The 21,542-nt window shown below is 39.9% G+C and overlaps 1 protein-coding gene across 2 annotated transcripts in view; it reads right to left on the reverse strand.

Moving 5' to 3' along the window:
• COL8A1 (collagen type VIII alpha 1 chain) overlaps window positions 1-21,542 on the reverse strand; it is a 95,041-nt gene that overhangs the window by 21,366 nt on the left and 52,133 nt on the right. For both annotated transcript variants that reach the window (XM_082049497.1, XM_082049498.1), the window contains exon 3: window positions 14,575-14,690. The gene's annotated coding sequence lies outside the window, so the exon portion shown is untranslated. The remainder of the gene's footprint in view (window positions 1-14,574; window positions 14,691-21,542) is intronic.

Raw genomic sequence — 21,542 nt, forward strand, 5'->3', positions numbered from 1 at the left:
TTTCTGCTGCCTATTTAGGCTCTAGACTGAATTATCTCCTAATGTGTGTACAAATCTCATAAATCACCTTTGAGAACTGCTGTTAAATACTACTCATGCCTCCCCTCTTCCTGAATTCCTTCTTATTTTTTCTCTCTTCTCTTTATTAATAACAGCTATACCTTGTTTTATCATTTCTTTCTCGTACTTATATGTATTCCCCAAATGATGAAGAGTCTCCTAACAGTGGTCAGTTGAAACTTTTTTTTTTTGGTATTGTAATAATGATTACTTGCCATTATGTCTTTGGTTTGTAATGAAGTCCTCGCCTTGATTAAATGTGACACCTGAAATGAACTTGTCTTCAAAGGACTAAGCCATGACAGATCATGCAGAGGAAGGGGAGAAATTTGTGTTTTCATTCACTTGCAATCATCAGTGTGTTGTGACCATACAACGGTGGTGTGGCTTTCATAGTGTAGTGACAACTGTTATGGAAGAGAAGACAAACCTACGTATTTTTCAAATATGCAAAATTATTAACACAAGATTGTTGAACAATTTTCCTGGCTAGTTTTCCCTCAGATGACTCAGGCTGAAAATGACTGCTGAATTTAATATTTTATTAATCCTCCTGACTATGAGGATCTAGTAATTTTTCTTGGAAGGATCTGTGACACAGATAAATGCAGAAATCTGAATAAATGGAGAACTATATGCAGTAGTGACTGTAACTTTGAGAAACTCGTGTCCCATCAGTTCCTGTGTATCAATTACACTGGTAAATATCAATTTTTGAAAGTAAAAAAGAAAAATGAATATTTCTCAGAGTTCGGTAATTCAGGCCTCCACAATTGTACAGAAAAATGCTACATGATCTGGAACAGTTTTTTCTCAAGTGATTAAATTAATTGCTTCTGTGTGAAAATTAGCAACATTAGAAGTTTGTGAAATTCACCTGTTGGAGAACTGGTCACTTATTGCAGACAGGCAATTCGACATATATAGATAACCCCATTATTTTTTAATTACAATGATAACCTGTATGAAGTTTGCTAGCTGTTAAATACTTTAAAATGGATATCAACCTGTGTATACCCAGTTATCCATGCAGTAGACTATGGTCTGTTTTTCTTAATCAAGCAAAACTACAATGAGAATTTTGCTCAATTAAGAACTGAAGAATTTGTCTGAGTTTTATTCAGTTCTTGGCAGGAGGAAAAATTGGTCTTTCCAACAGTGAATGCCAGTGCAAAATATTTTGGCAAGGAACAAATGTCAATTTAGATCTATGAAATTCCCATTTTCGGGCAGTAAAAGTAGAGTCGCTCTGGTTTGTATTAGCTTAAAAATGCCCAGACCCTGGCCTATTATTGTGTCACTAAGTAAACAGGTATCTACTACTGGCCCAGATTCTGTCCTCAGTTATAGTAGTATTTTGACTGCAGTGGAGGTAATTCCCATTTATAAGCAGAATGGCCAATGTCCCTGAGTCCCATCTTTCTCATGTGCTTAGTTTATTGATATTGGTATTCTTCTGCCGTGGAATTTATCACAGTGGTTAAATATATCTGTCTTGAAGTGGACAGCAGGATTTTTATTGAGTCCATTTTACTGCATTTTATCTTGCTAATGATGACATTTAATGGGATGTCACAGATGAACAGCTTTACTTGCCTAGCCCCTCTGAACTAAAAGGAAAATTTCTAAAGATGGAAGAGTTGGAAGATGAACGGGAGTATTGCTTTCCTTTGTTTTTTTTTTTAAGGAAATATTTTTCTTATCATTCTTTTCATCTATTCAAAACTATCCCAAATTCCTCCTGGAAACTGGGCTGGAGATGTCATGAGAACAGACATTATTTCATATATCTGATATCTTTTTTTTTTCTTTAACTGGCGACAAAGATCCCATTTAATTAAATGAAAGCAGACTTTGGATGTCTCTGTTGATGTACAGTCCTACGGGCAGTAGGATCATGAGGGAAGAACCTGTAAAGTAAACCTTTCTATGAAATTAAAAATACATACTTATGTTCAGACTTGACTATTGTTTTACAAGGAACTCCCAAGAAAGTGTGCATGTGGATCCCATTTCCTGCTGAAGTTTGCTTTAAACACTTATGAAATCAACATATCATACTTCAAGGATTTCTTAGTTTAGCGAGAAACAGGACTGTAAATGTTCTGCCCATATCCTTCACTGTGGCTTAGCTGATGCTATCAGCCAACCCGCTTCATACCTGCAGAAAGGACTACCTGTCTTTGGCCTGCTTTGGAGCTCTATTGGCCAAGTGTCAGGCTATAAATCAGGTCTATAAATCTTCTAGATTATTTGTGTGCTGAAGTTTCTCTTGCCATTGTGATGAAGAAATAATTGAGTTGCAGAACTCCGCCATTACATATGAAGCTCATTGAATTTTATTCTCTAACAAAAGCATTATTTTGTAAATGGAAAAAAAAAAGTATAAATGTAAGCTGATACATATGGTTTTGATACTTGAACCCATTTAATTACATCATTAGTTTTGCCAAATAACATGACATGGGCAAGTTAGATGTTAGCCTTTTTTTTATAATTTAACCAAAGTGATCACATATATTGTGTGCTGGCTACACACACTATTATGTTTGATCTTTGTCCAACCACAGAAAATTGGTGAAAAAAACAAAAGCATGGGAGGACCCAGGGCTCCCACATGTGTTAAATTCTTTACAAAGACACATTAATGTACTCATCGTTTAGTCTTGTTTTCTCTTGGTGATGATGCCTCACTGACTAAAAGTAATAATCCTAATTTGAATTGTTTTGCAAAGAAATGCAGTGGTGCCACCTTTTTCCTTGAAATTATAATATAAAAGGTTCTCAAGAAAAACACAGTTTGAGCGTTACCATATTTTTAAATGCACATCTATGGCCTTGCTCAGCTGTGTGCTGCCAAAGCACGCACATTAGAAATGAGCTGAGGTGGCAGTGTCCGGATCCAGAAAAGCAACATTTTTTACTGCAGATATAACACAGACTCCCACAGTTGCTATCTCTGAACGTGGGGCTGATGCTCTGAATCAGGATGATGAAACAGGCACATGCTGAATGTTTACAGTTCTCATAAGATACTCTTTCTTTTCTACAGTGCTGGATGGGAGGGGGTCAGAAAATTATAATTGTGAAATACTGTTCCTGCCTCCTATGAGGACATCCTGCCCTTAGAGAACTAAGCACATATCTGGCTTATACTTTTTCCAAATGAATTCCTAAGGACAGGCTTAGACATGCTAGTATCCCTGAAAAAGACCAAAGGCAGATTATGAACTGCCTGGTATTGCTGTTAAATAATGGGTTGGCCCCTGGCTCTGAGAAAAGCTCCCATGTTGGACTTGAATCCTGCCCACTTACTCACATCGTGGGGCTATGGTAGGGAGTGGCAGAATTCTGGTTGTGGGTCCTGATCTGGTATATCCAAATACCATCACTCAAACAGCAGGCTCAGGTTTTAAAAGACCTAGAGATTTTTAAGCACATGACTGAGGTTGTTCACAACTACCTCTATGACCTCGAGCAAGTTACTTACAGCACCTTTTTTTTTTTCTTTTCGTTCTTATGGAAAAGTCAGGCCTGATCTACCAGCCCCTACTCCCTCTCTGCACGGGTGTATATTGCTTGCTATCACTTCCCAGCTCCTACTTTTTGGCATGTTCTAGCCCCTGCTCCCATTTCTTCCACCAGTTTGTATGAGAGAAGGAAAGGAGTGATGAAGAAATGCAAACCAACAGGCAGTGAAGTTTCTTGTAGTGTCTTAAGATCCCTCAGCTCACACATCTAATTTAGGGCACATTTGGAGTTCAGGAGTCCAGAGGGGGTCTACAATGCATGGATAGAAGTAACTTGGCAAACCAACCTGTGGTGAGCATCAAGATGGTGCAGCCTGACTGTCTAGTGTTACCCATGCTACTTGTTTAAAGTTAAATCTTTGATACCTCTGCGAAACATTGCAGATGCTTCTGCGAGTGCTGTATAGGTATTGCCACGTTTTTGCCAATCTCCTTCATTCAGCTCCTCGTTTGCAAAATGGATCTGAAACTCCTTACTTAGCACTGAGTGATGCTGTAAGAAGTATACTGAGAATTTTGATGAGGGCCATACTACATCATCAATCTTCTCTTATCTTTCTCATGTTCAAGAATGTGTAACACACTAATTTACAGAGGGCAGAAACTTCTGGTTGCAGTAAGCTCTTTTACGTACTACATTGTTTCTCACAGTCCCCAGTCCCTACAGTTGACTGTTTATAGGCCTCAGTGAACCTCTAACTTTAAATAAAGCCACAAAGAGACCACAAGTCAGTCTTGATGAGCAGACACATTTATTTAGGCTCTTTTCAGGGCTATGAGACCCGAAAGAATAGTTTTCTGAAAATATATTTGTCAAGAAGATGAGGACTCAAGATAAACAACATAGTGGAGGCCAAAAAAGAAATTAAAACAGGATGTCCCCCCACATTGTTTGCTTAAGCAAAATCACATAGATTTGTCTCTGGGGACCCCAGGTCTGAAGGCTTTTTTTTTCTTTTTCTTTTTTATTTTTTCCTTTTTTTTTTTTTTTTTTTTTTTTAAATGCTAGGTGCCATACTTTGCCTGCTTTTTATCCAGCCTTTCTTTTGTATATGTCATAGTGTCTAAAGCAATTACATCGGTTATTCTACTTCATCCATGTAAGTTAGAACTGTAGTTTCAGTTAATATGAAACCAGAGGTGCTATCCCCAGTTTTTCTTAAATCCTCACTGTATTACTTAAATTCTACATGCTATTGCTTCTTCTGAATTAACTGCTTGGTTTTGATAAATGCAATTCATTAACTCTATTTGAAACCCCACACAAGTATCATCCCTACACTTTTAATTACAACAGCTTTCAAGAACATTTACCTTTGCAGTTTATGATACCATTAAGAGATGGAATAGTACTTTACACTTAAAGGGACGCTTTTATTTGTCTTGACGTTATCATTTATCCTAGATTAGGTCACTATTTTGTACATTTTGGAGCCACTTGAAATTACCTTGCTTCTGTAAGGTACCTATTCACTCCAGTTTTGAAACCACCAGGATGTCCTTTTTCAGTGTCTTTTTCAGAAATGCTTCAGTCTTAGAAAAATGTGTGTTTCACTTAAAACAAAACAGAAACAAACTAAAAACTATGAGAAGAGATGAGTCTTAGAGGAAGGAAACTTTACAACAACCCTGTACATTGTGAGAGAGGAATGAAGTTTAAGGCTGTGATACTCATCTCTGAGTAGTGTGATTTAGAAGAATCTTCCTTTGTACTGATGGCATCATACCTGTGTCAAATTGGGATAACATGGATGAGCAGAAACAACAACTGCTTCTTGTTTGTAGCTAGTCCATCTCCTGAGGAACAGTGGAGGAGGATTCCTTACTGCCAACTTTCCAGTATGGCATTCAGCCAGACTGTAAAAGTCTTCGGGAGAAGGAGGTAAAGAGAGTAAAGAAGCACTGACTGAAAATTGCACTAGTCTGGTGTAGATTAGCCCATTCAAAGAAGAAAGGGCATCATAAGGTCTGGAGTACTTGTTTGTTATAACTTCAATTTTAATCACATAAGTCCTTGTCATGCTGTAAGCAGCTCAGTTTGCAGAAGGAAGAAAGAAAACAAAACGGGGCCTGATTTGGGTAAAACGCACGGGAAGGCCACGTCTTTCCTGTGCGCTGGCCTCCTGGCACAGGCTGTTCCCAGTGCTCCAGCTGGGCAGAGAAGGGATGCTGCCGTCCTTCTGCCTTCATCCATTCAGCTGCTGGTTCCTCCACCTCCTCCCTCTCCCAGGGTGGCAGAGCTGGCCCAGGGGCTGTCCTTTGTGGATTAGCCCTTTGCTACAAGGGCGCTGGGGGAAGGACTCGTGCAGCCATCAGCAGCCCCCACCTCAAGGCTCAGCTGCTCAGGCTGTGCCCTGCTTTTGGAGCCCATCTGTTACGTCTGAATGACTAGGTAGTGTTAATGAGAAAAAAAAAAGAGCTGAAATGGCTGATGGAAATGAACTTTTGAAAGCAGCAGAAAGGCTGGCACTTGCATGGTTGTATAAAGGAAATATGGTTATTCCTAAGGAAAAGGTACTATTTCTACAGCTATAATCTAAGACATTTTTCTGTTCAGCACCAAAGCCGCGTGCTGGTATTCATCTAGGCTTAGTGCAAACACTGCATCAAGCAGTTCAGGGATAGTTATAAGCAATGCTAGCTTTGTAAGATTTGTTTGGGTTTTCAATTAGATTCCCTACTGCAGTCTTCAGTAGACAAAATGGGCTTGACATTTAAAAACCATTTTGTATATTTTTTCTAATTCCAGATACAGTCACCATAACTAATTTGTGGCAATAATCAAAAGAGAATTAGATGTTTATGTAACCTTATTTTTAACCAGGATAAAAAGCAGCTTGTTGGCAAATATATTTATAAAATCAAGCACACTGAATGTCAAACGTTGTAGCAGTGCATCTGGAGATCAAATGTGTTTTATTGATGTATATCTATTTAAATTCTGCCAGGTACTCCAGCCAATTCAAATGTCTGTTGTAGCAATTTTTGATCAGTATGGAAACTGTACTGGGTTTTCGTGGGAAGCCCCTGAGAGCAGCCACGTCTCACTGCTGAGGCTGCCCAATAGGTGGCGTGAGCCATCCACTCCAGCCTCATGCTCTGCTTGCATTTTTTGGAAGAAAAAAGTTTTTAAAAAGGCAAAATAACAAAACCATGCTCACATAATTGTCCTTGATATAGGTGCTACTGCCTGTGTTGGCTGGGACACAGTTGTGTTACGCTGCGTTTAAGTCAGAACTGTCACGTCATGATAAAGTATAAAGATATTTCTTTCTGCTAAAGGTAAGATCTTACAGTGAGACAGTGTTCACCTGTGTCTTTGAATGAGGAGGGTCCTGTTTTCTCCCAGTTTCTCCAGTCACCTACAGACAGTTGAGTACAAGGAGCTTATTCCTGGTATTGGCCAGGGTAAATATGGTATAAGCTGAGCATTAACAAATATCTTTCCTTTTAGTCCTTTCTGGCTTCCTCTCTTTTAGTCTGTGTTTAGTTTTTCAAAAAGTCTCTTGTTTGTCAAGAGCCAAGGGACTTTGTTCTCTAGCTATTCCCTCTGTTTCCCCTCTACTCTACCCTGGTGAGACCCCATCTGGAATATTGTGTCCAGTTCTGGGCCCCTCGGTTCAAGAAGGACAGGGAACTGCTGGAGAGGGTCCAGTGCAGGGCAACGAAGATGATTAAGGGAGTGGAGCATCTCCCTTATGAGGAAAGGCTGAGGGACCTGGGTCTTTTTAGCTTGGAGAAGAGGAGACTGAGGGGTGACCTCATTAATGTTTACAGATATATAAAGGGTGAGTGTCACGAGGATGGAGCCAGGCTCTTCTCGGTGACAACCAATGATAGGACAAGGGGTAATGGGTACAAACTGGAACACAGGAGGTTCCACTTAAATATGAGAAGAAACTTCTTTTCAGTGAGGGTGCCAGAGCACTGGAACAGGCTGCCCAGGGAGGTTGTGGAGTCTCCTACTCCGGAGGCATTCAAGACCTGCCTGGACACATTCCTGTGTAACCTCATCTAGGTGTTCCTGCTCTGGCAGGGGAATTGGACTAGATGATCTTTTGAGGTCCCTTCCAATCCCTAACATTCTGTGATTCTGTGATATTCTAGAAGTGTGTCATGTTGGAATGTGCTTTGCTTTGAGCACATCAAAACCTGCAAATTTTTCTGCTGGTGGGTAGAAAATGGTGAGCACCAGCCCTTTGATCCTAATCTTTCTATATTTAGGGAAGAAAGTGAATGAATTCTGAGTGTGTCTGCAGTTCTTTTGCAGCTATACCTCCCATTTAGGGATCATATTAATTCCTGACTAGGTTTAATCACATGTGAAATAGTGTTTGTATTCCACACTTGACCATGGTAGAAGGAGGTAACATGTATGTTCAAGCATCTATTCTGCTCCATGTGGCACTACTAAACCTCAGAGCAAAATTGCCAATATGTAGGTAAAAAGTGAGTGAGGAGAGGAAAATAAAAGGAAAAGGAAGTCAAAGGAGGATTGTCTGGAGAGACCTCTATCTTCAGCTCTTCACAACCACTGAATATGTTCACAGGTAACCACTATACGTTTAAGCCAGGTAGAACATACAACAGGTTTCAGGCATAGTGAAGAAAATTCAATGAAGAGACCAGCAACCAAATAAGTTTCGTATTCCAAGATATAAAAATATCTGTCTCAAGAAGGGTACAAAGGAATATGTTGCACAGCAGCAGGAAAAGGTATTCAGCCTTAGCTTGAAGTACAAGGTGTGCAAAGTATCCAGGCACCTAAGATTGGAAATCAGTCCCTCATGACATTGTTAGTTATGCCAGTGGGAGTTAGAAAACCCCACCAGGCACCTCTCAGCACCTATAGGTGCAATATGGGCTTGAGCATTTGTCACTCATAGCGTGTGCAACAAACTCCTGTTGTATGATCCCACTGGGATACACCAGGGATTGCAAAGCCAGGAACACAAAGAAAAAGCTCATTTTGAAAATTAAAAGAATACACTTTGCAAAAAATTTTACCCAACATCTGACTCACGTACCGTCCTGGTTTTACTACTTAATCGCATTCATGCTCCTAAAATACCTCTGATTATTCCAAGCCCAGGAGAGACACACCCAAAGACAAGATTAATACAGAAGGTTTTTTCCTCGTTTGTTGCTTCAGCGGTACCAACTTGAATATTGGAAGTAATGATTTCACAAGAAGCAGTGATTGCACTCACTTCTTAGGTACATAGGTAACAAAACTCTTCTTTGGATTTCTGAGGTTATATACCTCCAGGAAGAATCTCCACTTGGTCTAAATGTAGTTGAGTCCAGGAAATAAAAATATCATTGTCAGTACTTCATGGGCCAGAGCTAAACCTTTCTTAAAGGAGATGTTATAATAATATCCAGAGAAGGGAGTGAACTCACTGCAGGCAAAAATGATAATAAAAATAATAATAAAAAATCAGACTCCTCCAAGTCTCCTTTGGTTCAATGTCAGGCTGTAGGAGATTTCTCATAAAAGCATTTGATAATTTAATGTGACTTTGCAGTGGCTGGGAAAAGAGGAACAGAACCTGTTGAGAGTTAATGTTTTGGGACTCTTCCTCATCATGCTAAATTCAATACTGCATTTTCAGAAAAAAAACTGCAGGCCACTTGGCTTAGCTGGAGCTGGGTAACCCTTTAACTTATCAAATGTCACATGAAAAAATACCAGGCAAGTTGGGGCTGAGTAAGTGTTAAAGTTTTGTTAGGATGGCGTGTCCTCAAATAAATGCAGAATGCCAAACACAGAGCTTCCCATGTTCCTTCAGGCTGAGCAGGGATGCCAAGTATACAGAATTGGAAGCTGTCTATCAGGGTGGGTTTTTTTTTATTTGCTTGATACTGTGCAGACAGCAGAGACAAAATACCAAAAATGCCTGAAATCCTTATGACCTTTCACTGCAAACTGTGAACTTTGTCTGCTGAACTCAAATTTCTATTTACACTGTCAGCACAGGCTCCATGCTGTTGCCTTTTCTTTGTCTTTCCAGTTCGTCATGTATCGACGGACGGCTTCACAAACACTGCACAGGAGGGGGGACCTGAGCACATTCCAGACCTTTTGCATGGTCAAAATACTAAGTCTCCACATTGCAGATTGCTTAAAAATAACTGTAATGCAAGCAAAGTAGCATGAAATATGCTGTTTGCACACAAAGCAAGTATTCTACAGGAAGCTTTAGCTTTGCCATCAGCTGGCACGGCTCACATTCCCACATTGTGCGCCAATGCCATGCTGCTGCATAGCTGACCCCATTTACACCAGCTCCCCAGGAATCCACAGGTGACTACAGGGTAAACAGTCCAAAAATGCATTCAGCAAACTATCATGTCAGCTTCTCAACTAAAATATCCCTGATTTCATCATCGTGCTCCAACATTCATCCACTCCTAAATCATGAGCTAGACTGCTGCAAGAAAAAGTACAGGGGAAATTTCAGGTATATAAAGTAGAAATTGTGAGAGTCGGTAGACCGAGTAGAAAAGTGAGGGTGACTGAGCACCAGCGTGGGTTGCCCAGGGAGGCTGTGGAGTCTCCTTCATTGGAGATAATTCAAAAGCCATTTGGACATGGTCCTGGGCAAGGAGTCTGGGTGTCCCTGCCTGAACAGGGGCGTCTGGAAAAGACGATCCCCAGAGATGCCTTCCAACCTCAACTGTTCTGTGATTCTGTGAAATTGTTCCTATGCAAGTCTACTATGAACTATAATATTTGACAGTAGTTGCCTAACTTTTGCAATTGAAAAAGCATGTCCTTAACCTGTTACTTAAATAAACTCAACAACTACACTGAACTCCTTTGAAACTAAATAGAAGGTTCAATTATGTAACAGATATTTTAGCTGAACTATCATTATTAGCTGGGTAATTCTTCTGACTGTATTTCAAATTTAATTTCATTCTGTGGTAGCATTCCCTGAACTTTACAAGACAAAGGTATTAATAGAGTTCTATGTCTGAACTCACCAGGGACTAGAAAACTGTCTTAAAAGGTGACATTTCCAGGGAGATCTCTGAATAGAAAATGCATTGGTATTTCCTAAAGAAACTCAGTGAATTCACAAAGAATCATTACACCGATAAACTATGTCAATGAGGCTGTTGAAAGACGACTGCTCACTTAGTGCTACTTTTCCCTGAACATGGAAGCCATGGGAAATGTGTGGAAAACATTTGCAAAGTGATGACTGCAGCTATATTGCAGTTAATGAGCTATCTGTTAACAAACTGTATGCTTCAGCATATAAACTGGAGCACTTATGCTTAATGCAAAACCCATTAAAAGACTTACCGTTTGGTACAACTGTTTCCCAAATCAGACAAGTACATTGCTCTTGTCTTCCATGAACTGTCACCAATATAAAATTGTGCTGCCTACTGGCTTGAAGCCCCTTTTCAGCCCAAGCAACGTGGATTTAGCTGCTCCTCCTCACTTTGCAAAGGGGCAGTTGCTGCGTAGCACCAAAGTGCTGCAAATGAACTTGTTGCCAAAGACCAGAAGTAGGTGTGTACATGTGTGCACACATGAGGTTGTCTGGGGAGCAGGGGACTAGAGAAGCACAGAATTTAACAAGCAGAAGGTCCTTCAGGTCTCTGCTTTGCCCAGCCTGGGACTGTAAACTTGTCATCATGGTTGCTAACAGCACGCAGGAGGTATCCATGGAATATCCCCAATTCTAATGACTTGTGGAGGCAAGTTTGTCTCATTCTTTTTCTGTGTTCTTCTATACTGGAGCTTTACTTGTGTCAGTTATCACTGCTAAAGCCCTAACAAGCCCCTCTTCGTCAAAAAACAGACAAAAGCAACCATTGGGTTTATTCAAAATAATGCTTGGATTAGTTAAAGAAACCACATTCACCAACAGGAAAAGAGAAGTAAATTTCTAAGCTATTGAATAACACTGCTATGTTTGGAAAGCATTTTTCTTTTGTAATTCTCCTTTAATTTCCTCCCATCAGAGCTACTGAAAGGAATCCGAAGCTAAGTTTTCATGAGTGACTAAAGGAGTCCAGCAACTGACTCCTGTTTAAAATCAGTGGTCCTGGAAATGTATGGTAACGTTTCCATAAACACATGAGCAATTTGAGGTTTAAGTTTCACTAAAAATCATCCAGTACTTCCAGTTCCCCAAGTCAGACAGGGAAAAGGCAGACTGGTAAGCTAATCCTTATTATCAGATAAGCAGGGATTGAGTGGAGGAACATAAAGCACGAGAAAATGAGGAGGAAACTGAGTACAGAGGAGATGTTCAAGAAGTTTATACACTGAGAGGCATAAAAGGCAGTTTGACAGGAAAAAGGATAGACAGAAAGAATATTGGACTATATAAACCAGAACATTACTTTCAGTTGCTTAGGCTTTCTTTTGATTTTGAGATGTGACCTCAGTAAACCCACATAAACTTGTATAACTTCATCACCTGACTCAGTGCCTCTGAATCCAGCACAATACATTGTTTTCATTCTGCTTCATGATCAGATTAGAAAGTGTCTGAAGTTGAACTGTGCATTCTGGTAACCTTTCTGGATAGTTTTGCTTTCTTCATTTCAATTGTATTATTAAAATACCACATTTGGGTGGGTAGTGACTACCATGACACTGTGCAGAAAACCAAAGCAATTTGAAGCAAGCTAGACATTCTGAGTACATTTTTAAAATACCTTATTGCTTAAATAAAATAAACTTAAATCCCTTAGTCTAGCAATTACTTTCAGATGTTTGATTGTTTATTTTTAAAGAACTGTCATATCAACCACTTAGAACTGACAGGTACCCTTTTGATGCCTTCACAAGTTTTCCCCAACATCTGCTCCCTGCCTGATGCTGGGAACTACATACTCATCTCCATTGTCTCTTGTATTTATCTTAATTTTGCTCTGTTTTATTGTATTAGAGGAAAAAACTTAGCAGAGCTGTTTGTGGCAAGATTTAGTTACAGGAAACCCAAAAGCTCAGCCCCAGTTTCAGCTGAGACAATTAGACTGTTGATTTTGGTAGCAACTCAGGACTTCTATTGGACCCAAATGCGTTTCAAGTCTCTCTGCCAGTTGATGCTCAAGTCTGAAAATTTTCTCTGTTCTTGCTACAGATAAAGGGCTTTGTTTCCTTTTAATTTGAGGGATATTTCTATCCAAATCTGAATGTTTTGCTGAAATTCTTCTCTATTCACTGGAATAGATTGAAAAAAAAAAAAAAAAAAAAAAAAAAAGAGGAGGAGGAAATAGTTACATCTTCCGGAACTTTCAACCTTTTCTATTTTTAAGGCTTTTTCCCCCTTATTCCTCTGTTCCTTGTTATCTGTGAATTGGTGAAGACAACGTTTGTTTTTCTCAAAGCAATTTTGCCACCCGTGAAAAGTAGCTGGTGCTAACTTGTAACACTTAGCTTAACTGTTGGGTTTTTTTCTGTCTAGTAAGTATATTTACTAGCTCATATTACTGTTTCGCCTGCTGTACATAAAGGACTACAAAATACTTAACATGGGATACTTTTTAAAAAGTGATCTGTGTTATTATGTAACACCAGAAGATCTTCATTGAAAGGTTTGAAGAAATGACTAATAAAAAAGCAGTGCTCTTATACATTTCTTATCAGCTGCTATAGAAGCGGAGTTATCGAAGTCCCGTGCCATTCTTGGATGGCTGTTTTACTGCTAGGTGGATTGGGCTCTAAAACTTCCTTATGGATGCTCTGGGAGAATGTAAATACTAGCTGGAAAGTGTTTTATTCTCTAGTAATATTTTATATGCTGGAGCCTTGGGCTGTACAATTTCTATTTTATATATATATATATATATATATGAAATTTTTTTCTTGTTATACTTTTCTAGCACCCAACATAGGGCAGGTCACAGCAGCTGGGGCCAGGTGAATGGGTTACCAGGGACAGCTCTGGTGGTGGACACCACCAGAGACCCAAATAGCCTGACAGGGCACCAGTCCACCCCAGTGCCTGGAGAAGTTCAGTGGGTTCACAGAGTGAGTGGGGTCTCTGCCAGGGCTGATGCTCTAGAGACGCCTGTTTGTAGAGTCAGTTTTATGTGACTCTACTGGTTTCTTATCGGACAAATTGAGGGGGGTTTCTCTGCAAGAAAGAAACATGACCGAATGTGGTGCTCATCCTCCTTAAAAGATGTTCCAAAAGTCTGAGGAATTTATGTGATTCATTCTTAACATGTGGATTCTTTTAATTAGCTATCTAGAAACCCAAACAGAGTGTAGGACGCTACTGCAATGCAGCTTGTTAAGCAATAATGCATTTTTTCTTCCAAAAGTCACACTTGATAACAAACAATAGTCATAGGCATAAGATGACTGTGGATACTATGAGCTAATGTCTAGTTGTCAGACGCTTTTCCATTAAGGCTCAGAATGATGTTTAACATATTCTTCCCGTTATTGAGCTAAACTAAACATTGTATCAAACATGGATTTCCCAATGAATGTCACTGCTGTTTATTTTTACATGTGCATACGTATGGAAGCAGACACGTGTACATATGCATTTTGGATATCAAAAGCACATCAATAAAATGGTTCACTCTATTTCCTGGGTATACTGGTTTTTGACATTCCTTTTTTAATGAAATCTGTCCTTACTCTTTCCTGACTGTAGAAATAGAATTAAAACAAGATTATTTAATTTAAAACAAGATTCCTTAAACAAATGAAATGCCAAAACTACATGTTCTCTTTTACTAAACAATAGAGAATGACTGAAAGAGCGGACTTCTTTAATTATCTAGGGAAAAAAATGCTGCTGAGGCTGATCACCAAAATTTGTGTACCATATATTTTTCTAATCAAAATTCAAAAGCTTTGGTGTATAGCGAACACTTCAATAACTTATCAGAGCCTGTGTAGGTGATAGCTTTAAGACAACTTCTGTTTTAAGCCTATGTGCTTTGTTTTTGACACTATGTATAATGCATTTAGGATTTCAGAGCTGGTTATACTTACATTTAGATTTCAGGAAAGGGCAGAAGGAGGACAGGTCGTTTGCTTTTCAGTTTAAGAGACCTAGAATTCCTGATTGTGTGAGGCCCGTTGTTACTTTGTCGATTTTAAGTTGGTCCCTAGGAGGAAAAGAAAGCTTATAAGACATGTATGAGCACACTATCCATTTTTGCAGAAATATGAAGGAATATTGGGCAAGATATTCAGATATAGTGGCTTAACATATTCTTTAAACTCCATATTCAGGCTTCTTATTCAAAGTCCACTGCTCGGAAGTATGAAAACCTGGCAACATGTTCACCTTGAGTAGCCTTTTTAGTTGCTCAGTCCTGTGAAAACCGATGTGGCAGTTTGAATATGGACTAAGAATCCTAATGCTCGTTATTTTTGTTGACAATCCTGTAATAATTATGCTGTGAATGAAAATACTGGTTTGGATTTCAAGAAAAGTGCCTTGAGCACTTTGTTCCCACCCTAGTGTAGAGACACTGCATAGCTTTTTCAGATTACTAGGTATAAAACTGTCAGTTTGAAGGACAGCTGAAAAACTTTTACTTAATCTCATCTTTCCCCACATACGTTGCCTGTATGAAAATGTACATGCAAGCCCTTTCATGCTATGTGCAACATGAAGCCATGAACTCCTAAGAAGCTTGGATTGATACAATGTACTTGGAACTGCCATGCAAGGTCCCAGGCATGATTGCACTTGTAATGTGGGGATGCTAGCAAGGGGAGCCACAGGCAGTGCTAATGTTCTCTATAAATATAAAATACGCTTAGCTATTTTATAGGCTAATCACTCTCATGCAGCTGCTCCCAAGTCATATGTGCTTCACCTGACCCAAATCCCACTGATGTGACTGGGAAGAGTCTCTGTGATTTGGTGGGCTCAGCTGCCACAGAGATATTTAGGGTTCAGTGTGATAAAGTCCTGGATGGTGAATTCTGGAGACCTGTGCTCCAGCTGGAGTGTGAGCAGATACTTGAGTGCTTTGCTGGATCAGAGCCAGGGAGGTCCCAGCACCTCTCTGCAGAGCCCCTGCGCTCAGCTGCTGACAAGATGTTCCTTTTGCTGCTCAGTCTCCATCCTGGATGAACCCACGGGCAACTAGAAAAACAGCTCTTTGATAAGCAGGGTGATGCTTTTTACCTGCTGATTAGCTTTGTGGTGAAAATTGAGATATTTGGCCTAAGATCTTCCTTGCCTGTGTTTTTAATCTCCAGAGCTGGTTTTCCAGCAGTCAGAGTAACTCCAGAGAGCCAAACACACCCGAAGGTATCTCTCCACTTACTTTAAACATTTTATCAGCTAGGGCAAAATGAAAACTCAGATAGTGGCTTCTAACCTCTGCACAGCTGAACTTCAGCAGTGCCATGTACCCCAGGACCCAGTGGGCCCTAGGGAGCTGTGCCCTCGGTGGCCCGGGCACCACCAGACTATGCTAACCTTAAAGGGAGAAAGCATTTGGAGATGGAGGAGAACCAAAAAGGAGTACTGATTTCACAAGGGAAACGTGCAGGTAGCTTGACTGTTTTACCCAAGATTTATTGCGGCTCATCTGAAAGGTGTCCACTACCCCCTGTTTCATCTGAATGCCACACCTGGGCTCTTGTAAGGTCTCTCTTTCAAATTTGACAAAAGAATCAATTCAATTTTGGTCAAAACCAGTAAATTTTCACAAAAGAAGCTTGAATCTTGTAGACAGAGGAGTGTTTTCTGCCAGAAAGGAGATCTCAAAACATCAGCCCAGGTACCTCCAGAGCACAATTTTGTCAACCAGCCCTTGAGATTCTGGTCACTGCCTGGTGTCTGTTTCTCCATTTCAGGTGGCTCCAGCTGGCCATCTCAGCCCCAGCATGGGCTCTGAGAGTTGCCACATTATGGCAGCCAGGTGGGTGGGTGCCTTCCTCACAAAGCCCAGAGGCCCCTCAGAAAGTAACTGGCTGCTTTCCAGGCTCTTTGGTTTCTATTAGGGATTAGTTTAGTCATGGTAAAGCCTTCTGACTTCTGGTGTCAAATTAATTTAAAAAAAAATCTCTGTAACGATTACCAACTCAGTTCTCTGTCAATATCAGATCTGTCACTGGACCTTGATCCACCCTTTTTTTGGTGGATAACCCATGGTGATTCTCTCTTGACTTCCTCTGTCTCTGGCAAGTGGAACCCTGTTCAGTTTGTGGTGCAGTTTAGCAGATGCACTGCCAGCTGGGGAACCCATAGGAGATAATGCCCGCGTACTGTGGATTATTTGCAATTAGTTTCATCTAATTCATCTGAGCTGTACAAAGAAATGTGCATTTGGCACTTTTTCTGAGAGGACTCTAAAGCCTGGAGAGCAGAAATTGCCAACGCATTATGCACAACCTCATTGCCATTTGCTTCCTAGTTTCATGAAGAGTAGCTTTTTATTGTTTATCCTGCCAAACAGGCCTTCTCCTTCAAACAATGAGTCAATAATTCAGAACACATCTACACCCATTCATCGCTTCTAGAGACGGCTCTGGGCTCTACAGTTCAGCTCCAGCTACAGAATTCACTGCAGCTTGCAGGTGTTTAGGTTTGGCTTGACTTCTTGTGTGGCTGAAGGGAAGTCACAAAGAAACAAGTAGCTTTGAATAGTTAGCAAGATGAGAGAGCTGCCAGATTGAAGGGGTTGGCAAGCGACTTTGCCTGTGCCTAAGGAGAGAGGGATTAGGCATTTCAGCCAAACAGCTCATTCCTGCCTCCTGTTTGTACCATCCGTGCTGCTGTTGCTGCCTTTGTGGGATTAGAGAGAGGGTAAAGGGGTGCTAGCGTGTACCAGAGGGCCCCAGCACAGCAGCACCAGCAGCAGCAGTCACACCTGCCCTTTCTCCTTCCAGTGGCAGCAGGATTTCTTTGGCTTGCTGCCCAGGTTCCTGTCCCTCCAGGACCCCTCCTTGACAATCAAGAATGTACAGAAAAATGTGTAGATGGTGATGGTGGAGATAGTGGAAATGAAGTGAAGGTCTCTGAGTGTCCTGCCTCTGGGGAGGAGGGGGAAGGAAGGAAGGAAGGAAGGAAGGAAGGAAGGAAGGAAGGAAGGAAGGAAGGAAGGAAGGAAGGAAGGAAGGAAGGAAGGAAGGAAGGAAGGAAGGAAGGAAGGAAGGAAGGAAGGAAGGAAGGAAGGAAGGAAGGAAGGAAGGAAGGAAGGAAGGAAGGAAGGAAGGAAGGAAGGAAGGAAGGAAGGAAGGAAGGAAGGAAGGAAGGAAGGAGGGAGGGAAGGAGGGAAGGAAGGAAGGAAGGAAGGAAGGAAGGAAGGAAGGAAGGAAGGAAGGAAGGAAGGAAGGAAGGAAGGAAGGAAGGAAGGAAGGAAGGAAGGAAGGAAGGAAGGAAGGAAGGAAGGAAAATAAGTGGTCCCAAGGAGAAAAGGCACCTGTAGGAGAAGAAAAAGTGCCCTGTTCCCTCACAACCTCCTTACACACAGGCTCCTCAGTCCTTGAAAAGCCTTCGCAACATCACCAACGCAGTTCCCATCTTTCTCCCTCACGTGCCTTTCCCCATCCCACACCACCACTGCTACCCCTGCCTGCTTTGTCCGCTCCAAGGATGCCCTGGGCTGGTGCTGAGTGTTTGGTTTTGCTACACAGTGTAACCAATGAAAAAACAAATTCTTGCTCTAGTAAACCACTCAACAGTTGCCCACTGATTTTTTTTCTGAGAGACACTCCTGGTCACTTTGGGGTGTTGTCCTCTTTAAAACTCAGAACTGAAAACCTATAATGGTGCTATATATATATGTATATATATATATATATATATAAATATATATATAAATATAAGTATAAATATAAGTATAAGTATAAATATAAATATAAATATAAATATAAATATAAATATAAATATAAATATAAATATAAATATTTTAACCTGAAAAGAAATATTTCATGATCGATTTCCTACTGATATGGTCCCTGTCTCCCCTCTGTTACTGAATCACGTAGAGATTCCGATAGGTATATTAGGACTATTTGGAGAAGTTCCAAGTCTAAAGCTGTAAGGAACATGAAGCAACACAGTAGCTTCAATATGAAGCAAAAAGTAACAATCTTTCTTGTTATGGAGAAAGTAAGTCCCAAGAAGGCTTCATGGAGAAACAAGGGAGGGAAGCAATATGAAAGAGCAAGAGTGAGAGAAATCATTACTAAGACAAAATATTTGGTTTCCCGATCAATGGAGTTTCATCTCATTGCTTTTAAGAATTACTTAGGGCAAATCTATAGCTGAAAGGAGAGGGGAGAATTTGTTTTCTGTGTACTAGATTTTCAAGTACAGTAAGGTGGCACCCACTGTCCTCTCTGTCCCACTCTGCTGCCTGTAGGTGTAGTGTGGAAAACAACATTTTGTGTTTGCAATTCAAGTGCAGAAAGGCAAAAGCAGGAAGGCAGAAAATCACAATAATCTCTAACAGCAATAGCATGACCCCTGGTTAATTTAAGTAGTCACATAAATACAACCTCTATTTTAATCATGTACCTAAGTTCTGCTGATTCAATGTTCTGCCCAAATGCAAATGACTTTTGTGGAATGAGGTTTGCATTGAACTGGATCTACTTAGTAAAGCATTTCAATCTAGTGTTTGAGGGAGCAAAGAGGAATCTGGTCAATTGCTGCAAATGCCTTTGCAGCAAAGTCACTGCAGCACTCATTGTTTGTGCTATTTTCTAGTGAATTTTTAAATTTTTTGTGAGAGAGAACTACTGTGGGATAGAAAGCTGGTCTAAAGAAAAGTCACAGGAATGTGAACACATAATTACATCTTTTGAAAGTAGCGTGCTACACAGGATTTCCTAAACTGTACCAGAAAACATTGACATCCTGGAACTGACATTTGCAATTTGAAATACCAACTTTCCAAGCAAAATTAGTGTTCTTGTAAATATTTCTGTGTCAAATTTGGGACTCATTTTGGACAAGCCAGTCCATAAACTCTACATTATTTGTTTTTGCCATTTGTCATTTCCTTTTCCAATGTTCCAAGGATGACAGCTGTGATATTTAAAAGCTAAGAAATAGTAAATTGAAATAGCATGTTTTAAAGTATTTATTACAATTAATTACAATATATATAAGTTGCTTTAATTTATAATTCACTCTTTTCTCCTGACATTTTTTTTCTTAAAGTAGCTATCATTTCCATCCTCCCTTGTACAAAATATACAAATACTTTTACATAACTACAGCTTTCCTCTAGTCAGACACCAAAATAGAGGGCAGAGGATATGAAAATTGCTTATGACAGATGAGTCACATTAGTATTTTGTTCTAAGTCATGAGAAAAATGAGACACAAGGGGTAGGAATCAGAACAGATCAAAACCCTCAGTGCTTTCTGATCCAAAACCACAACTATCTATTGAGGTGCAAAATGTTCTTTTTTCAAATAAAGTGTGAGAAAAACACAAAGAGTTTTGTACTGCAAATGCTGGCAGCACACAATGTTGCAATTATTCTTAATATTTTGAGATGCTTGAGTCATAACCAAAACTTTAAGCAACACTGAGGTAAAAGCATTTTTATATTCTTTCACACACACAAACACTGAGTTTGTCACAGTTGCTTCAGAAATGGTGTGCCAAGTTTCTACCAGTGGCTGATAATAAAAACAGAAGGGAGGGATGTCATGACATCCTCTTGCCTTTTTTCTTTTTTCCAGCATAGTAAATTCAGAATCAAATAGTACTCCCATTAGCTTTATCCAATTTCTGTGCTGCTGAAAAAGATATTGTATATTCTGTGTTTGAAAAAGGATCATTCTGATTGCCTTTTACAGGTAATTTACTATTTTAGTGCTGTGGCGAAATTAGTCTGGATATGAAGCATTATCTTGCTTCCTATTTAGGGGACAGCAAATTAGGATAGGTCACATTGGGTGTGTTTTCAGTAGGTCACCACTCACTATTGGACTTGAGAAGAGACATTAATCACTCCATCTGATATGATCAGGCAATATTGTCTGTAATTTGGGTCACTGCTGTGTGAACTAGGTATTCTGTTTCTGAAGACCTGAGTATTCTCTTTTTTCATTCCCTCTTCTTGACCTAGTATCCAACAGAGAACTCAAGTCAGCAAGATGGTTAAGCATCTTACACAAGCTCTACCTTCTTAATTTATTCAATACTTTGGAACTGTTCTATATGTATAAAACACATTTCCTATCATCTATCCAATGTCAGTAACTTGATTCTTTATGATCAGGCTATGAGAGGCTATTAGAGTGTGATTACAACTTGCTTGCAAATAGATACAGTTGTTGTACTTTTCTTAGTCCATGAAAATTCAGTGATTTAGTTTTTCTTTGCCTGGAAATGTGTGAGATGCTTGCTTTTGAGGTAAACATAGATGCTGGGTAATGGCAGACCATTTCTTTAGTGACACTAGAACTATCACAAGATGTGTTTCTTGTTAATGGTGGCTTATAACTGTGATAAGCTTCTCAGGCTTTTCAGCCAAAGCAATTCCTACAAAACCACCTCTCCAGAAACCTTAGTAGGAGCACGCTGAACTGCAATTAAAGAGTAGGCCTCTGAGTGCCAAGAAGATTATAGGGAGGTATTATTGGTCCAGACAGAAATTTTGCCAGGCCTTCAGGACAGAATTATGTATCACTGTGTGTTTCTCTCTCATATGTTTCTACACCATGAACTTGGACAGAATTTCAAATTAATGATGAAATCTAAGCTCTGTGAAGAGTACTGAATTTCTGTCTTGAAATTTCTCCTGATTCTAACTAATACATACAAAGATTTGCTAGTGCCAGCTAAGACTAGCTATTTCTAGGAGAGGTACCTGTAAAAGGAAACAGTAGGTATAAAGGGTGTAGTGTAATTTTAGTCAGGTCATTTATGCGTGACTCTTAATAAACAAAGAAAAAAACAGAAAAGTAAACTTTCCAGTTCCTTTCTGCTGCCAGCCTCAACAAATCAATTCTTTATCCATCTTGGAATTTT

Source organism: Streptopelia decaocto (genome assembly GCF_964273445.1).
Source record: "Streptopelia decaocto genome assembly, chromosome: 1".
Taxonomy (NCBI): domain Eukaryota; kingdom Metazoa; phylum Chordata; class Aves; order Columbiformes; family Columbidae; genus Streptopelia; species Streptopelia decaocto.